Source organism: Theropithecus gelada, chromosome 20 (assembly GCF_003255815.1).
Source record: "Theropithecus gelada isolate Dixy chromosome 20, Tgel_1.0, whole genome shotgun sequence".
In the NCBI taxonomy this organism is placed as follows: domain Eukaryota; kingdom Metazoa; phylum Chordata; class Mammalia; order Primates; family Cercopithecidae; genus Theropithecus; species Theropithecus gelada.
In genome coordinates, this window is record NC_037688.1 from 39,409,468 (window position 1) to 39,423,857 (window position 14,390).

The window sequence follows — 14,390 nt, forward strand, 5'->3', positions numbered from 1 at the left end:
TGATGAGACCCTGTCTCTACAAAAAATTAGCCGGTGTGCACCTGTGGTCCCAGCTACTCGGGAGGCTGAGGTGGTAGGATCGGTTGAGCCTAGAGGTGAAGGCTGCAGTGAACCGTGATCACCCTACTGCACTCCAGCCTGGGTGACAGAGTGAGACGAGACCCTGTCCCCCGAAAAAAAATAAATCAGTGACTAGTGTGTCATAAGAAGAGGGACATTTGGACACAGAGACATACATAGAGGGAAGATGATATGAAGACAACACAGGGACACACAGGGAGAGCACCATGTGACACTTGAGGCAGAGGCTGGAGAGAGGTATCTACAAACCAGAGTACACAAAGGATTCGCAACCACCCAAAGCTGGGAGAGAGGCATGGGACCATCTCCCGCAGAGCCTCCAGAAGAAACCAACCATGCTGGTCAGGTGTGGTGGCTCATGCATTTAATTCCAGCACTTTGGGAGGCCAAGGAGGGCAGATCACTTGAGGTCAGGAGTTCGAGACCAGCCTGGGCAACATGGTGAAACCCTGTCTCTACATAAAATACAAAAATTAGCTGAGTGTGGTGATGGGCACCTGTAATCCCAGCTACCTGGGAGGCTGAGGCAGGAGAATCGCTTGGACCCAAGAAGCAGAGGTTGCAGTGAGCCGAGATAGTGCTAGTGCCCTGCAGCCTGGGTGACAGAGTGAGAGTCTGTCTCAATAAATAAATAAACAAGAAACCAACCCTGCTGACCTGGGGTCTCAGACTTTTAGCAGCCACAACAGGGAGTTATGGTGTTTGTTATAGCAGCCCTGGGAAACTGATGCATGTTTTCAATGACGTTTTGGCCCCTTCTGAGTGGTGATCTGGATGTCTGGTTGACAGCTAACTTCAGACCCGATGCAAAAGCTCAGTCTATGAAGGAAAGTCTCCTGTGGACAGCTGCTGTGTAGACAAGATGAGTTACATACTAGGAAAGGGTCCTGGGGGCCCCCACAGGGTGCTTACTCTGTTGACGGGGGACCCAGGTGACAGATGCCGGCATTTGCTATGAGTCACAAGACACTGACGTGTGTTTGCTTAGTTGGGTGTATTTTTACTTTTTATTTTTTAACTTTGTAAATGAGGCTTAGCCTTCCCAGGTGTGTCCTACCTCTTCTGTCTCCTGTCTCCCATCTCTGTGTCCTGTCTCCCGGAGCTGGTGTGATTTTGTCAACATGGGCACTGTTTATGATGGCAACAGCTGTGACCTTTAGAGCTAAGAGGAAAGCTGCCTTTCTCTCCAAGTGGGGTCATAAACTGTTATTCACCAAAACATGGGGGAGGCAGAGGAGGGAAACATAGCCACTCCTAGGGGAAGCCACTCTGTTTCTCCTCTGCAGGGCTGGAGACACAGGGGGGTCCCTGGCTGTGCCTCCAACCCTGCCCTCAAGCTCTGCACCATTCTGTAACCTTCAAAAGCAATCAGGCCTCTGTACTTGCTGAGCCCACTGCCTGAGAAGTTCATTTTCCAGGCCCTCACTTAGCCAGCCTCTCCTTCATCTCCTCCTCCTCAGGTCACCCTCCTCCAAGAAACCTTTGTGACCACCACATGCAAACCCAGCGCTTCCTCCCCTTTTACATTCATCTGCTCTGCTAAAGTGCTCACCCCACTGGAAATGATCTTGTTTATGTGTTTCCTTGTCTATGGTCTGTCTTCCCCAGTAGAATAGAAGAGCCATTGGTATTTTGTCTTTTTTTTTTCCTCCTTGTCCATTCTTGTACCCTCAGCTTCTAGAACATTTCCTGGAACACAGCAAGTGTTCAGTTATTGTTCATGGAGTGACAAATGTCTCAGCCAAGAATGTACAATCACAGGGAAGAATGACTTGAATTGGTCTTGACTTCAACCTGCTTCCAGCTTGGTTCCCTTCTCCCACCTCCCTACAGCCCACAGAAGAACTTTCCCAAACCAGAAGTCTGTCCAGGTCATTCTTCTGCTCTAAGGCTTTCAGTAGCTCCCCCTTATCCCCAGAAGAAAGTCCAAATGCCTTAGCAAGTCTCAAGGGACCCTGGGTGAGCCCTGCTTTCCTTGCTAGTCACTCATGCACAGCTGAGTCCTGCCTCAGAGTGGATGTCATTCATGCTGTTCCCATTGCCTGGATTCCTGCTCTTCTCCACCTCATTCAACTGATAAACTCTTGGTTTTTTTAAAATTATTTATTTATTTATTTATTTTTGAGACTGAGTCTCGATCTATCACTCAGGCTGGAGTGCAGTGGCATGATCTTGGCTCACTGCAACCTCTGCCTCCTGGGTTCAAGAGATTCTCGTGCCTCAGCCTCCCCAGTAGCTGGGATTACAGGTGCGTGCCAACATGCACAGCTAAGTTTTGTATTTTTAGTAGAGACGGGGTTTCACCATATTGGCCAGGCTGTTCTCGAACTCCTGACCTCAAGTGATCCCCCGCCTTGGCCTACCAAAGTGCTGGAATTACAGGCGTGAACCACTGGGCCTGGCCTCAACTGATAAACTCTTGTCCTTTTACTAGGCTCAGCTTAAGGACCATCACCTCCAGGAAGCCTTCCCAACCGGCACTTACCATTTCTTCTCCTTCTCTTTGGGATTATCACTTGTATTGTAATCAAATCTTGTTTTTTTCTTTAAAAAATATTATTTGCCTTCAGTAAAATTCACCTGTTTTGATATACAGTTCTGAGGTTTGTTTTTTTTTTTTTAGTTCTATGAGTTTTGACAAATGTATAAAGTTGTAATCTCCAACACAATCAAAATATAAAACAATTTCCTCACTCTTTCCCAATTCCCTTATGCTCTTTTGTATCCAACAACTCTTCCCACTCCAGCCCCTAGCAACCATGGTTTTGCTTTCTGTCTGTATAACATTGCCTCTTCCAGAATGTCATATGTAAAATCATGCTGTTTATAACCTTTAATGCTGGTGTCTTTTTTGGGAGGTTGCGGGGGGACAAAGTTTCACTCTTGTTGCACAGGCTGGAGCGCAATGGCACAATCTCGGCTCACTGCAACCTCTCCCTCCCAGGTTCAAGTGATTCTCCTTCCTCAGCCTCCTGAGGAGCTGGGATTACAGGCGCCCACCACCATGCCCAGCTGATTTTTGTATATTTAGTAGAGATGGGGTTTCACCATGTTGACCAGGCTGGTCTTGAACTTCTGACCTCAGGTGATCCACCCACCTCAGCCTCCCAAAGTGCTAGGATTACAGGCGTAAGCCACCATGCCCGGCCTAATGCTGGCGTCTTTCACTCGGCTTACAGTCATGTGTTTGAGATTCAGCCTTGGTTTTGTGTGCATCAATAATTACTTTTTATAGCCGAGAGCTACTTCACTGTATGAATGTTTATCCAGTCACAAATGAAAGACATTTGGGTTGTTTCCAGTTTACAGTGGTTATGAACGAAACTACTATAAACATTACTGTTTTTCTCTGGACATATGTTTTCATATCTCTTAGGTAAATACAGGTGAGTTTGCTGGGTCATATGGTAAGTGAGTGTTTAACTTGTTAAAGAAACTGCCCAGCTGTTTTCCAACGAGGCTGCACTGTTTTGCATTTCCACCAGTTGCTCCACATCCTCACCAGCACTCGGTGTTATGGTCAGGTTTGTTTTTTTTTTTTTCTCCCGAGACAGAGTTTTGCTCTGTCGCCCAGGCTGGAGTGCAATGGCACGATCTCAGCTCACTGCAACCTCTGCCTCCTGGGTTCAAGTGATTCTGCTGCCTCATCCTTCTGAGTAGCTGGGATTACAGGTGTCCCCCACCATACCTGGGAAATGTTTTGTATTTTTGATAGAGACGGGGTTTCACCATGTTGGCCTCAACTCCTGGTCTCAAACTCCTGACCTCTGGTGATTTACCCCCCTCGGCCTCCCAGAGTGCTGGGATTACAGCCATGAGCCACTGCACCCAGCCTATCATCAGTTGTTTTTATTTTAACCATTTTAATAGGTGTGTATTTTTTTTTAACCAGTTGGTCTTCCCCAGCAGCCTGTAACTCCTGACACAGAATAAATCTTTCATCTCCTATCCTCAGCCTGTAGTAGTGACTGACATGTGGTAGGTGCTCAAGAAATGCTATGGGCTGACTGAATGAGTCCATTCACTGAATGAATGAATTTCTTGACTACATGCATGAGGGCTCTATTGACATAGCGCTTAAGGTAAGTTTGTTCCAGATGCCATATGAGTTTCTCCGCTCCCCCACAAAGGAACTCATTATGAGTAATGAGGTGGTCTTTCTGAAATGGTTGCCGCAGGTAAAACCCCCTTACCATTAAGGCTAATATCTTCCTATATCTGCCCAAAGTGCCAAGACTGCTTCTACCTCTGAACAGGCTTGCATGGGTTTCTTCCTTGTTGTTTCAATGAAAGGCACTGGTGCCCATACTAGAGGGTGCAAGAGAATGATAGCGGTGGGGGGCAGTTAAAAGCAGATCCCCAGGCCCTGCCCCCAGGTTCTGATTCAGTACGGCCAATAACTCTGGGCGCATCTCAGACTTTCTTAAGGCCCCCCAGGAGAGCTGAGAGTCCTCTGTAGAAGTGTAAGTAATCCTGGGTCTTGAAAAAGGCATGGAGCTTCAGATTCTAGTTCTGTCACCACTGGTGGTTCACTCCCGCCGGTCACTTAATGCCTCAGAGCCTCAGTTTTCTTATCTGTAGAACTGTCCTGAAAGTAAAGCAGCTTCCCAATCTCATTGTGAGGATGAAATACATTCACTGCATGAAGGGCCCTGATGCAAGGTAGATACTCAATAAATGTTGTAGATTTTGGTAAGCCAAAAAGATTCCAAATGCTTTCTCTCCACCCCCTTCGCTAACTGCCTTGTATTTTAATTTTTATTGATGCATAACGATGCAGAGAAGTGTGCAGTTCACTAGATCTTCACACACCGAACACACCCACGCCCACATAACCCACACCCCAGCCGACAAACCAGCACCCTGAGGACTTGCCTGGGCGTGCTACTCATCACCCCCTTCCCAAGGGTGACTTCCAGCGGCCTTGTTTTTGAAACAGTTTTAGTTTTCTATGACAACTAAGACATGCACAGTAAAGAATATTGAGAAAACACTGATAGGAGGAAAAAATCAGAGACATGTTAACATATTGAACAGCCTTTAAAAAATATTAATTTTTTGGCCTGGCGTGGTAGTGCATGCCTGTAATCCCAGCCCTTTGGGAGGCTGAGGTGGATGAATCGTTTGAGCTCAGGAGTTCGGGACCAGCCTGGGTAACACGATGAAAACTTGTCTCTACAAAAACATACAAAAATCTAGCCAGGCATGGTGATGTGTGCCTGTAGTCCCAACTACTTGGGAGGCTGAGGTGGGAGGATTGCATGAGCCCAGGGAGGGGGCAAAGGTTGCAGTGAGCTGCGATTGCGCCGCTGCCCTCCTACTTGGGCTACAGAGTGAGACCCTGTCTCAAAATAATAATACTAACTTTTTGTTGAGGTATAACATGCATCAAATGGCCCAGATCAGGCTGGGCATGGTGGCTTATGCCTGTAATCCCAGCACTTTGGGAGGCCGAGGCGGGTGGATCACGAGGTCAGGAGATCGAGACCATCCTGGCTAACACGGTGAAACCCTGTCTCTACTAAAAATACAAAAAATTAGCTGGGCGTGGTGGCAGGTGCCTGTGGTCCCAGCTACTCGGGAGGCTAAGCAGGAGAATGGTGTGAACCCAGGAGGCGGAGGTTGCAGTGAGCTGAGATTGTGCCACTGCACTCCAGCCTGGGCGACAGAGCGAGACTCCATCTCACACACACACACACACACACACAAAAGGCCCGGATCAGAAATACAGAGCTCAGTACATTTTCATAAAGTGACTAACCCATGTGACCACAAGATCAAAACCTAGAACATCACAGCCCTTAAGGTCCTTCCTTCTGCTGCCTCCGAGGCAGTGAGACTCACTCTTCTGACTTCTTTTTGTGTGTGAGACAAACTCTCTGTTGTTCAGGCTGGAGTTTGGTGGTGTTGTCGTAGCTCCCTGCAGCCTTAAACGCCTGTGTTCAAGCGATCCTCCCATCTCAGCCTCCCAAGTAGCCAGGACTATTCTGACTTCAAAACGCACTGATGAATTTTGTGAAACACAGCCTTGTTTTAGACAGAGCTTCTCTCTCCCTGGTGCTGTTGGAGAACTCTTGCTCATCCCTCAGGACCCAGTTCTGAGGTTACCTCCTCTGAGAAGTCTTCCCAGCTCCGTGAGGAAGAGGATTAGCCGTTGCCTGATTCGTCCTGCTAATTCCGCTCTTGCCGTTCTGTGATAGTAAGTGCCTCTTCCTGCTGTCTCCCCATTGAGAGGTAAATAGGTCTAATCTATTTTCCTAATATAGGGTATAGTGGGTTGAATTGTAAGCCCCCCGCCCCCTAAAAAACAACAACAAAAAAAACTAAGTCCTAAACCCTGTACCTGTGAATGTAACGTTACTTGGAAATAAGGTTTGTTTGCCTGTTTGTTTTTTGAGATGGAGTCTCTCTGTTGCCCAGGCTGGAGTGCAGGGGCAGGATCTCTACTCACTGCAACCTCTGCCTCCCAGGCTCAAATAATTCTCCTGCCTTAGCCTCCCAAGTAGCTGGGACTACAGGCTGTGCCACTATGCCTGGCTACTTTGTGTATTTTTAGTAGAGACGGGGTTTCACCATGTTGGCCAGGATGGTCTTAAACTCCTGACCTTCAACGATCCACCTGCCTTGGCCTCCCACAGTGCTGGGGTTACAAGTGTGAGCCACTGGTGCAAGGCTGGAAATAGGGCCTTTATAGAGGTAATTAAGTTAGGGATCTCAAGATGAGATCATCCTGGATTCAGGGCGGACACTAAATGGGAGGACTGGTGTTCTTACCAGAGAAAGGAGAGGGATATTTGAGACAGAGAGCAGAGGGCCACGAGAAGACAGAGGCAGAGTTAGAGTGATGCAGCTCCAAGGCAAGGAGCACAGGATCACCACCAACCACAGACCCTGGGAGAAAGGCATGGGGCGGATTCTCACCTAGGGCCTAAGGAGGGAACCAGTGCTGCTGCTGGCACCTTGCGTTCAGACTTCTGGCCTCCAGAACTGTGAGATAATATATTTCCATTTTTTTTTTCTAAGTCACCAAGTTCATGATAATTTGTTATGTCAGCCTTTGACAGGAAGACACGAGGCCTGGTATTAAATAAGGGCTCAGTGTTTGTTGAATGAATGAAAGGGGCCAGGCGCGGTGGCTCACGCCTGTAATCACAGCACATTGGGAGGCCGAGGTGGGTGGATCACCTGAGGTCAGGAGTTCAAGACCAGCCTGGCCAACATGGCAAAACCCTATCTCTACTAAAAATACAAAAAAAAAAAAAAAAAAAAAAGGCATGGTGGTGCACACCTGTAGTCCCAACTACTCAGGATGCTAAGGCACGAGAATCACTTGAGCCCAGGAGGCAGAGGTTGCAGTGAACTGAGCTCTAACTGCTGCGCTCCAGCCTGGGCGATTAAAAAAAAAAAAAAAAAAAAAGCGAAACCATTAACATTAAACCAGAGGCTCTACCAAGCTGGCCACAGTTTAAATAGCAGAGGGGCCTGCCTTCCCCCTGCCCCCGGAAGCAGTGAGGCCTAACCCCATTGAAAGCCCATTCTGGGTGGTACTTCCTGTCACAGAGGCCTGCCAGCCAGCAGCTGGGACTCGGCTCGTCCCCAGGGATGTGTGATTCTCTGAACAATGTTGGGAAAGGAAACTGGGCTCAAGGGCTCCGGGGGGGTTTCTGGTCATTTTGGTTGTGGGGGTAGAGGGGTAGGGTTGGCGAGGTTCCCTGGGGCAGGGCGGTGGACCTCAGCCTGGTCACTGCCTTTGGAGGTGTTGGTGGAGGAGGAGAGAGGAGGTCTAGGTTTGAAATAACCCTCTAAGAGCTTTTTTGTTTGTTTGTTTTTGTTTTTGGTCAGGGTCTTACTCTGTTGCTCAGGCTGGAGTGCAGTGGCACATGATCTCGGCTCACTGCCTGCACCCTCTGCCTCCTGGGCTCAAGTGATCCTCCAGCGTCAGCTTCCTGAGTAGCTGGGACTCAGGCACACGCCACCATGCCTGGCTAATTTTTAAAGATTTTTGTAGAGATGGCGGTCTCTTCATGTTGCCCAGGCTAGTCTTGAACTCCTGGGCTTAAGTGGTCCACCCTCCTTAGCCTCCCAAATAGCTGAGATTACAGGTATGAGCCAATGTGCCCAGACCACAGATATTTTTCAAAACACCTTTATTGAGATATAATTCACATCCCATGCAACTCATCTATGTAAAGTGTACAGTAGAAAGACTTTAGCACATTCACAGGGCTGAGCAGCCATTGTCACAATCAATTTTAGAACATTCTTATCATCCCAAAGAGCAGCCCTGTACCCCTTATCTGTTACCTTCTGATAGGCCCACTCTCTGCGTTCCTGGTCCTTGGCAACCACTGATCTACGTTCTATCTCTATAGATTTGCTGATTCTGGATATGCCAAAGGTGGGTCTTATGATGGGGAAATTAGGTCCAAAGCGGGTGGCTGAGCAACCCACAGTCATACAACTAAGGAAGGCGCAGACCTGGGACTGGAGCCCAGATTCCCTGCTTCCCAAGTTCATGCTTTCACAGTAGGTCTTCTTCCCAGTAACAATTCCTAAAATAGCCAGCCCTGGTTTTGCCCCATGGGGATGAGTGCTTTACCTCCCTCATCTTACAGTCCCCCTCAGATGTAGGTACATTTCTGATACCCATAGGTATAATAATGAGGTAACTGATACCCAGAGAGGCTAATGGTCCAATGCACCATGGCTGCCAACAAAGAGAAGAGGGTAATAGGGAAAAGCATTTGCATGCTCAGCGACTGGTGAGCAACACAGAATACAAAGAGTCAAGATGATGGAGCTTAAAATGTAATTTTCTTTCAGGTTTTTCTTTCTTACCCACCCACCCCCCTCCTTCTTTCCTTTATAGGAAAAGGAAAAGAAAGATTCCCCCTAGCCTTTGAGGTCACTTGCTGACCCATTTGTGAGTCTATGTAGAGTGGCTACAAACACACATCTCCCTGCCTGAATGTCTCTTATTAATCTGGGGGTGGGTGGCAGGTCACCATGCCCATGGGCTTTGACACCAGACAGGCTGAGGTTCAAGTCTTGCCCCCACCACCCACTGACTTAACCCCCTCCAGCCCTCTGACAGCTAACCTGTGACAGGGTCTTTCTACCGCATGTGTCTGAACCCACAGAGTGGTTTCTTTCTTTTTTTTTTTTGAGATGGAGTCTCGCTCTGTCGCCCAGACTAGAGTACAGTGGCACGATCTCGGCTCACTGCAATCTCCACCTCCTGGATTTACGCTATTCTCCTGCCTCAGCCCCCCGAGTAGCTGACACTACAGGCACCCGCCACCACACCTAGCTATTTTTTTTGTATTTTTAATAGAGACGGGTTTTCGCTATGTTAGCCAGGATGGTCTCCATCTTCTGACCTCATGATTCACCCACCTCGGCCTCCCAAAGTGCTGGGATTACAGGCGTGAGCCACCATGCCCGGCCCAGAGTGGTTTCTTTCCCTACCTATTTTATTCCTTGAAAAAGAATAAATACACAGAATGATTCCTTCCCTACCTATTATCCTTTGGAAAAGAAGTGTCATTTTACACTGGAGTCTTCCCAGAGCAGCGGCTGCCACCTTGAGGAGGATGATGATTGTTATTTTTGAGATGGAGTCTTGCTCTATCACCCAGGCTGGAGTGCAGTGGTGCCACCTTGACTCACTGCAACCTCTGCCTCCTGGGTTCAAATGATTCTCCTGTCTCAGCCTCCCAAGTAGCTGAGACTACAGGTGTGTGCCAACATGCCTGGTTAATTTTTGTGGTTTTAGTAGAGAGGGGGTTTTACCATATTGGCCAGGCTCATCGTGAATTCCTGATCTCAGGTGAGCTGCCTGCCTTGGCCTTCCAAAGTGCTGGGATTACAGGCATGAGCCACTGCACCCAGCAGATTATTTTTATTTTGAACAACCAAGTTAGAGTTTGAGAAAGAGATGAGGGCCCCCAGTACTCTCTTTCAATCCACTGATTCCTTCAGTTGTTCACCTGGTGGAGCGGGATTGGGCTGGGAGTTGGTTAGCAAAAAATGAGGCAAGGAAGAAAAGGAATTAAAAACCTGAAAGAAAAGAAAGCAAACTGCCATCTACTATGACCATTATCTCACACACAATGGACATTTTAACTCAAAAATGCTATAGGCTCACAGACATAGATTAAACAGAAACCTGTTCTTCATGTTCTTATTTTTTTGCTTGGTTCCCACAGATGAGAGAAAAATCCAGCCAGAATTGGCATCTGTCAAGATAGGCTTTTAGGAGCCACGGTTCCCTAGAGTGGTCTCCCCACATTCTCATTTTGTCAGCAAGAGATTTAACCCACTCCCCTATCCATGTAGACTTTGTAATAAATTATACATATATATGACTGTTCAAATATATTATGTACATTATATAACATATACTAAAACAAAAGTGTGAAAAAGATTGGTTGAAATAAATACAAGCTGAAGTTCTTAAAAAAAAAAAAAATTGAGGCAAAGAAATTGTCCCTAGATGTAGCCATTTTTTCCTGGGGAATTGGCCCCCATGACTTCAAGTGACTGATGTCATGAGTCCTTCCAAGATCTCTTTTAAAAGTTGATGTGTTAAGTGATCTGTGTTGATGAGCACGGGTGCACACCCTGGTTGGGAGTGCTGAAAGAAATGAATCCACAGATCTTGCGAAGTCAGCAAACAAATCCTGTGGCTTGGGATACAACATTGACAGTGATATTCCTCAATTCAAAAATTCTATAACAGGCTGGGCGCAGTGGCTCATGCCCGTAATCCCAGCACTTTGGGAGGCCAAGGTGGGTGGATCACTTGAGGTCAGGAGTTTGAGACCAGTCTGGCCAACATGGTAAAACCCCATCTCTACTAAAAATACAAAAAATTAGCTGAGCATGATGGCATGCACCTATAATCCCACCTACTCAGGAGGCTGAGGCAGGAGACTCGCTTGAACCTGGGAGGTGGAGGTTGCAGTGAGCCGAGATCGTGCCACTGCACTCCAGCCTGGGCAACAGAGCGAGGCTTCATCTCAAAAAAACAAACAAAACAAAACAAAAAAAACCTATAACACACCAGGTGCAGTGGCACAAGCCTGTGATCCCAGTGCTTTGGGAGGTAGAGGCAGGAGGATTGCTTGAGGTCAGGAGTTCAAGACCAGCCTGGGCAACATAGTGAAACCTCCTGTCTAAAAAAGAGAAAATTAGCCAAGTGTGATGTGCATCTGTAGTCCTATCTCTTCAGGAGGTGGAAGTAGGAGGATCGCTTGAGCTCTGGAGTTCAAGGATGCAGTGAGCTATGATGGCACCACTGCACTCCAGGCTGGGTGACAGAGACCCTGCCTCTTTGAAAAAACAGTATAACTCAAGCAACTTAGAAGTGAAATTCAAGTGCCTAACAGCTGTCTAGGTGCCTCTGAAGCTGGGTCTAGTCACAACGAAGATACCTCCATTAAAGAGCATAGGAAGGGTTTGAATCAGATAGCTTCATGCAACATACGAACGAAAAAAATAAATTTCTTAAAGAACATATTAGCTTCTTCTCATGAGATCAGGAAAACGGGACATCAGTTGTCTGGGGTTCTTTGCTCCTGACTCTCTGGGGCTGGTACTGTGTTGATCACGTTTTTCAGCTGGGGAAACCGAGGCTGTTGGTATTTAAGTGGTCTGCCTAAGGTAAAGGGTACTCTGACTCCAGCGCATCCTCAACAAGGGCTTCAAATTAGGGCCATGAATTAGCAATTCCTGGCGGGTGATTGTGAGGAGTATATTTTATTTATTTATTTATTTATTTATTTATTTATTTATTTGTTTGTTTATTTATTTTTGAGACGGAGTGTCCCTTGGCCACACCCGTCCTAGCTCATTGCTGCATCGAACTCTCCAGCTCAAGCGATCCTCCCGTCTAGGCTTCCCAAAGTGCTGAGATGACAGGCGTGAGCCCGGGCGCCCGACCGGGAGTGTGTTAAGTATACAGCAAACACCTGGACTGCGGCCGGCGCTCCAGGAATGCTGCGATATTGGTGCACTCCCTTTGCACCTGGCCAAGTGGCCTCGGGCAGGTAGCCTCCCCTCGGGCTGCCTCAGTTTCTTCCTTGGCACGCAGAGGCGGGGCTCCAGGCCTGGGCCGCCCCACGGCGGGGAGGGCGCGGGGAAGCGGAGCTCGGGGTGCGCTCGGAGAGGCAGATCAGACTGGGCGCGCCAGGGGCGGGGCGGGGCGGAGCGGGGGGGCGGCCCCCGTGGATCACGTGGCGCGGGGCCGCGGCCGAAGCAGAAGTAGCGAGCGCCGGTGGCGGAGGGCGTGAGCCGCGGGGAGTAACCCGAGTCCGGACGCGGGCGGCTGCGCGCGGGACCTCGGAGCCCAAACCCGGGGCAGGCGGGCAGCTGCGCCCGGGAGGCACGGCCAGGTGAGCTGCTCGGCCGGGAGCGAGGCAAGCAGGGCGCCCAGGGACCTGCGCCCGGCGGGGACCGGCGCCCAGGGCGCTGTATCCGAGGGGGTCTGCGCCCTGGCTCAGCCGGAGCGGGCAGGGACGGGGCGCACCCTCCGGGACCCCGGCCCACCGTGCCCGGGTCCGTTTGGTGACGGCAGGGATCCTGGCTCAGCCGCCGGCACTTCCTCACCCGGGGCCAGCGCCACCTCTCCGGTCTGTGCGGTGGGGCGGCCCCAACTTTGAATGGGGACCCGGAGGAAGGTCAGAGGTCGTGCGGGGGCTGGCGTTCAAAACTCCCCTTCCCGAGCGGCTCTACGTGGGGTGGCGCCGTCTCTCCTGACCGCCCCTGTGCCCAGAGCTCTCGGACGCTCGGAGCCACACTTCCCCGTCTCACTTCGGTGGTTGCGGGTGACGGGTGGGAGCGATACCGCGGGAGGCGCAGTCCTTCCCCGAGACTTTTGGAGAGGTTGCATGACACTCGCGATGCCCGCTCCACAACTCTCTGCGTAATTATGCGTGTGTCTGTGCGTGTTCCTGGTTATACTTTGGAATCCTAATGAGGGCATTACCTGCACAGCAAGAGTTCAAGTTAAAGATGTGTCCCGTTTGGACAGCGAGCTCCTGGATTCCAGCAGGAGGGTGGGGCGGGGCTCTCTTGGTACCCAAATCTTGAACTAAGGTGAGAAACTATGGGAGGGGGGGTGGTGTTTAAAGGGGTGACATGCTCGAGGGTAACAGGTGGCCTTGTCCATCAGAATTTAATTTGAATTTCAGTTCCATCAGTGTGACCCCGGGCAAGTTGAAGAACCTTGTTGAGTCTGTTTCCCCTTCTGGATACTGGAGCCACCCAAGCCTGTTTTCCAGGGCTGTGTCGAGATTATTGCTGTTCCACGAGGTTCGCTGAGAATCGGGGCGCATCCGTGGAGAGTCCTCGGGCAGTTCCTGACTCTCTGGTTCCAGGGCATTCTATGGGGGCATGGGCCCTCGTCCTTAGCTACAGTTCTGTGGGGAACTGTTAGAGAATTTTGAAGTCTATGCTAGCCTCAAGCAGTTTCTCTTGCAACGGTGTGTGTGCACTCACGTGTATGCCAACTCAGGGCCAATCCTCATTGTGAGCCTCACTGATGTTTAAGTCACCTAATGATGCAGCTGCCACCCCCCACCAGCGACTGGAGTATGGGCACTTCCTCTGGAAGAGGAAAAGCAGAGACCCCATGAGTAGCTGTTTTGCACTCATTCGGTAGAGTCAGTGAAAAACTGCTGGTGAAAAAACTTGTGAAAACACTTCTTGGTTGGGCGCGGTGGCTCACGCCTGTAATCCCAGCACTTTGGGAGGCCGAGGCGGGCGGATCTCTTGAGGTCAGGCGTTCCAGACCAGCCTGGCCAACATGGTGAAACCCCATCTCTACTAAAACTATAAAAATTACCTGGGCGTGGTGGGGTGAGCCTGTAATCCCAGCTACTCAGGAGGCTGAGGCAGGAGAATCACTTGAACCCAGGAGATAGAGATTGCAGTGAACCCAGATCGTGCCACTGCACTGCAGCCTGGGTGACAAAGGGAGACTCCGTCTCAAAACAAACAAACAAACAACAAACACTTATTAATTTATAAAAGAGCAAGAACACAAAGAGAAAAGTTTTCCCGTTACATCATCACTTAATGTAAAGTCCAAGTCGTATCCTCTACCCTCTCCCAGCCTCCAATAAATACTAACCACTCTCCTGGATTTACCAGCAGATCGCCTTTATAAAAATGGAATTGTATTATACTCATACACTTGCAACTATTGTTTGCAACTATTTTTTTCATTGACCTCACAAATCTTTTCAGATCCAATTGCTTATCTATCATCCTCATTCTTTCTTTTTTTTTTTTTTTTTTTTTTTTTT

At 49.1% G+C, this 14,390-nt stretch overlaps 1 protein-coding gene across 1 annotated transcript in view; it reads left to right on the forward strand.

Annotated features, from left to right (window-relative positions):
- The first annotated feature begins 12,310 nt into the window (after positions 1 to 12,310).
- PLCG2 (phospholipase C gamma 2) overlaps positions 12,311 to 14,390 on the forward strand; it is a 184,705-nt gene continuing 182,625 nt past the window's right edge. The window contains exon 1 of the mRNA XM_025370127.1: positions 12,311 to 12,476. The gene's annotated coding sequence lies outside the window, so the exon portion shown is untranslated. The remainder of the gene's footprint in view (positions 12,477 to 14,390) is intronic.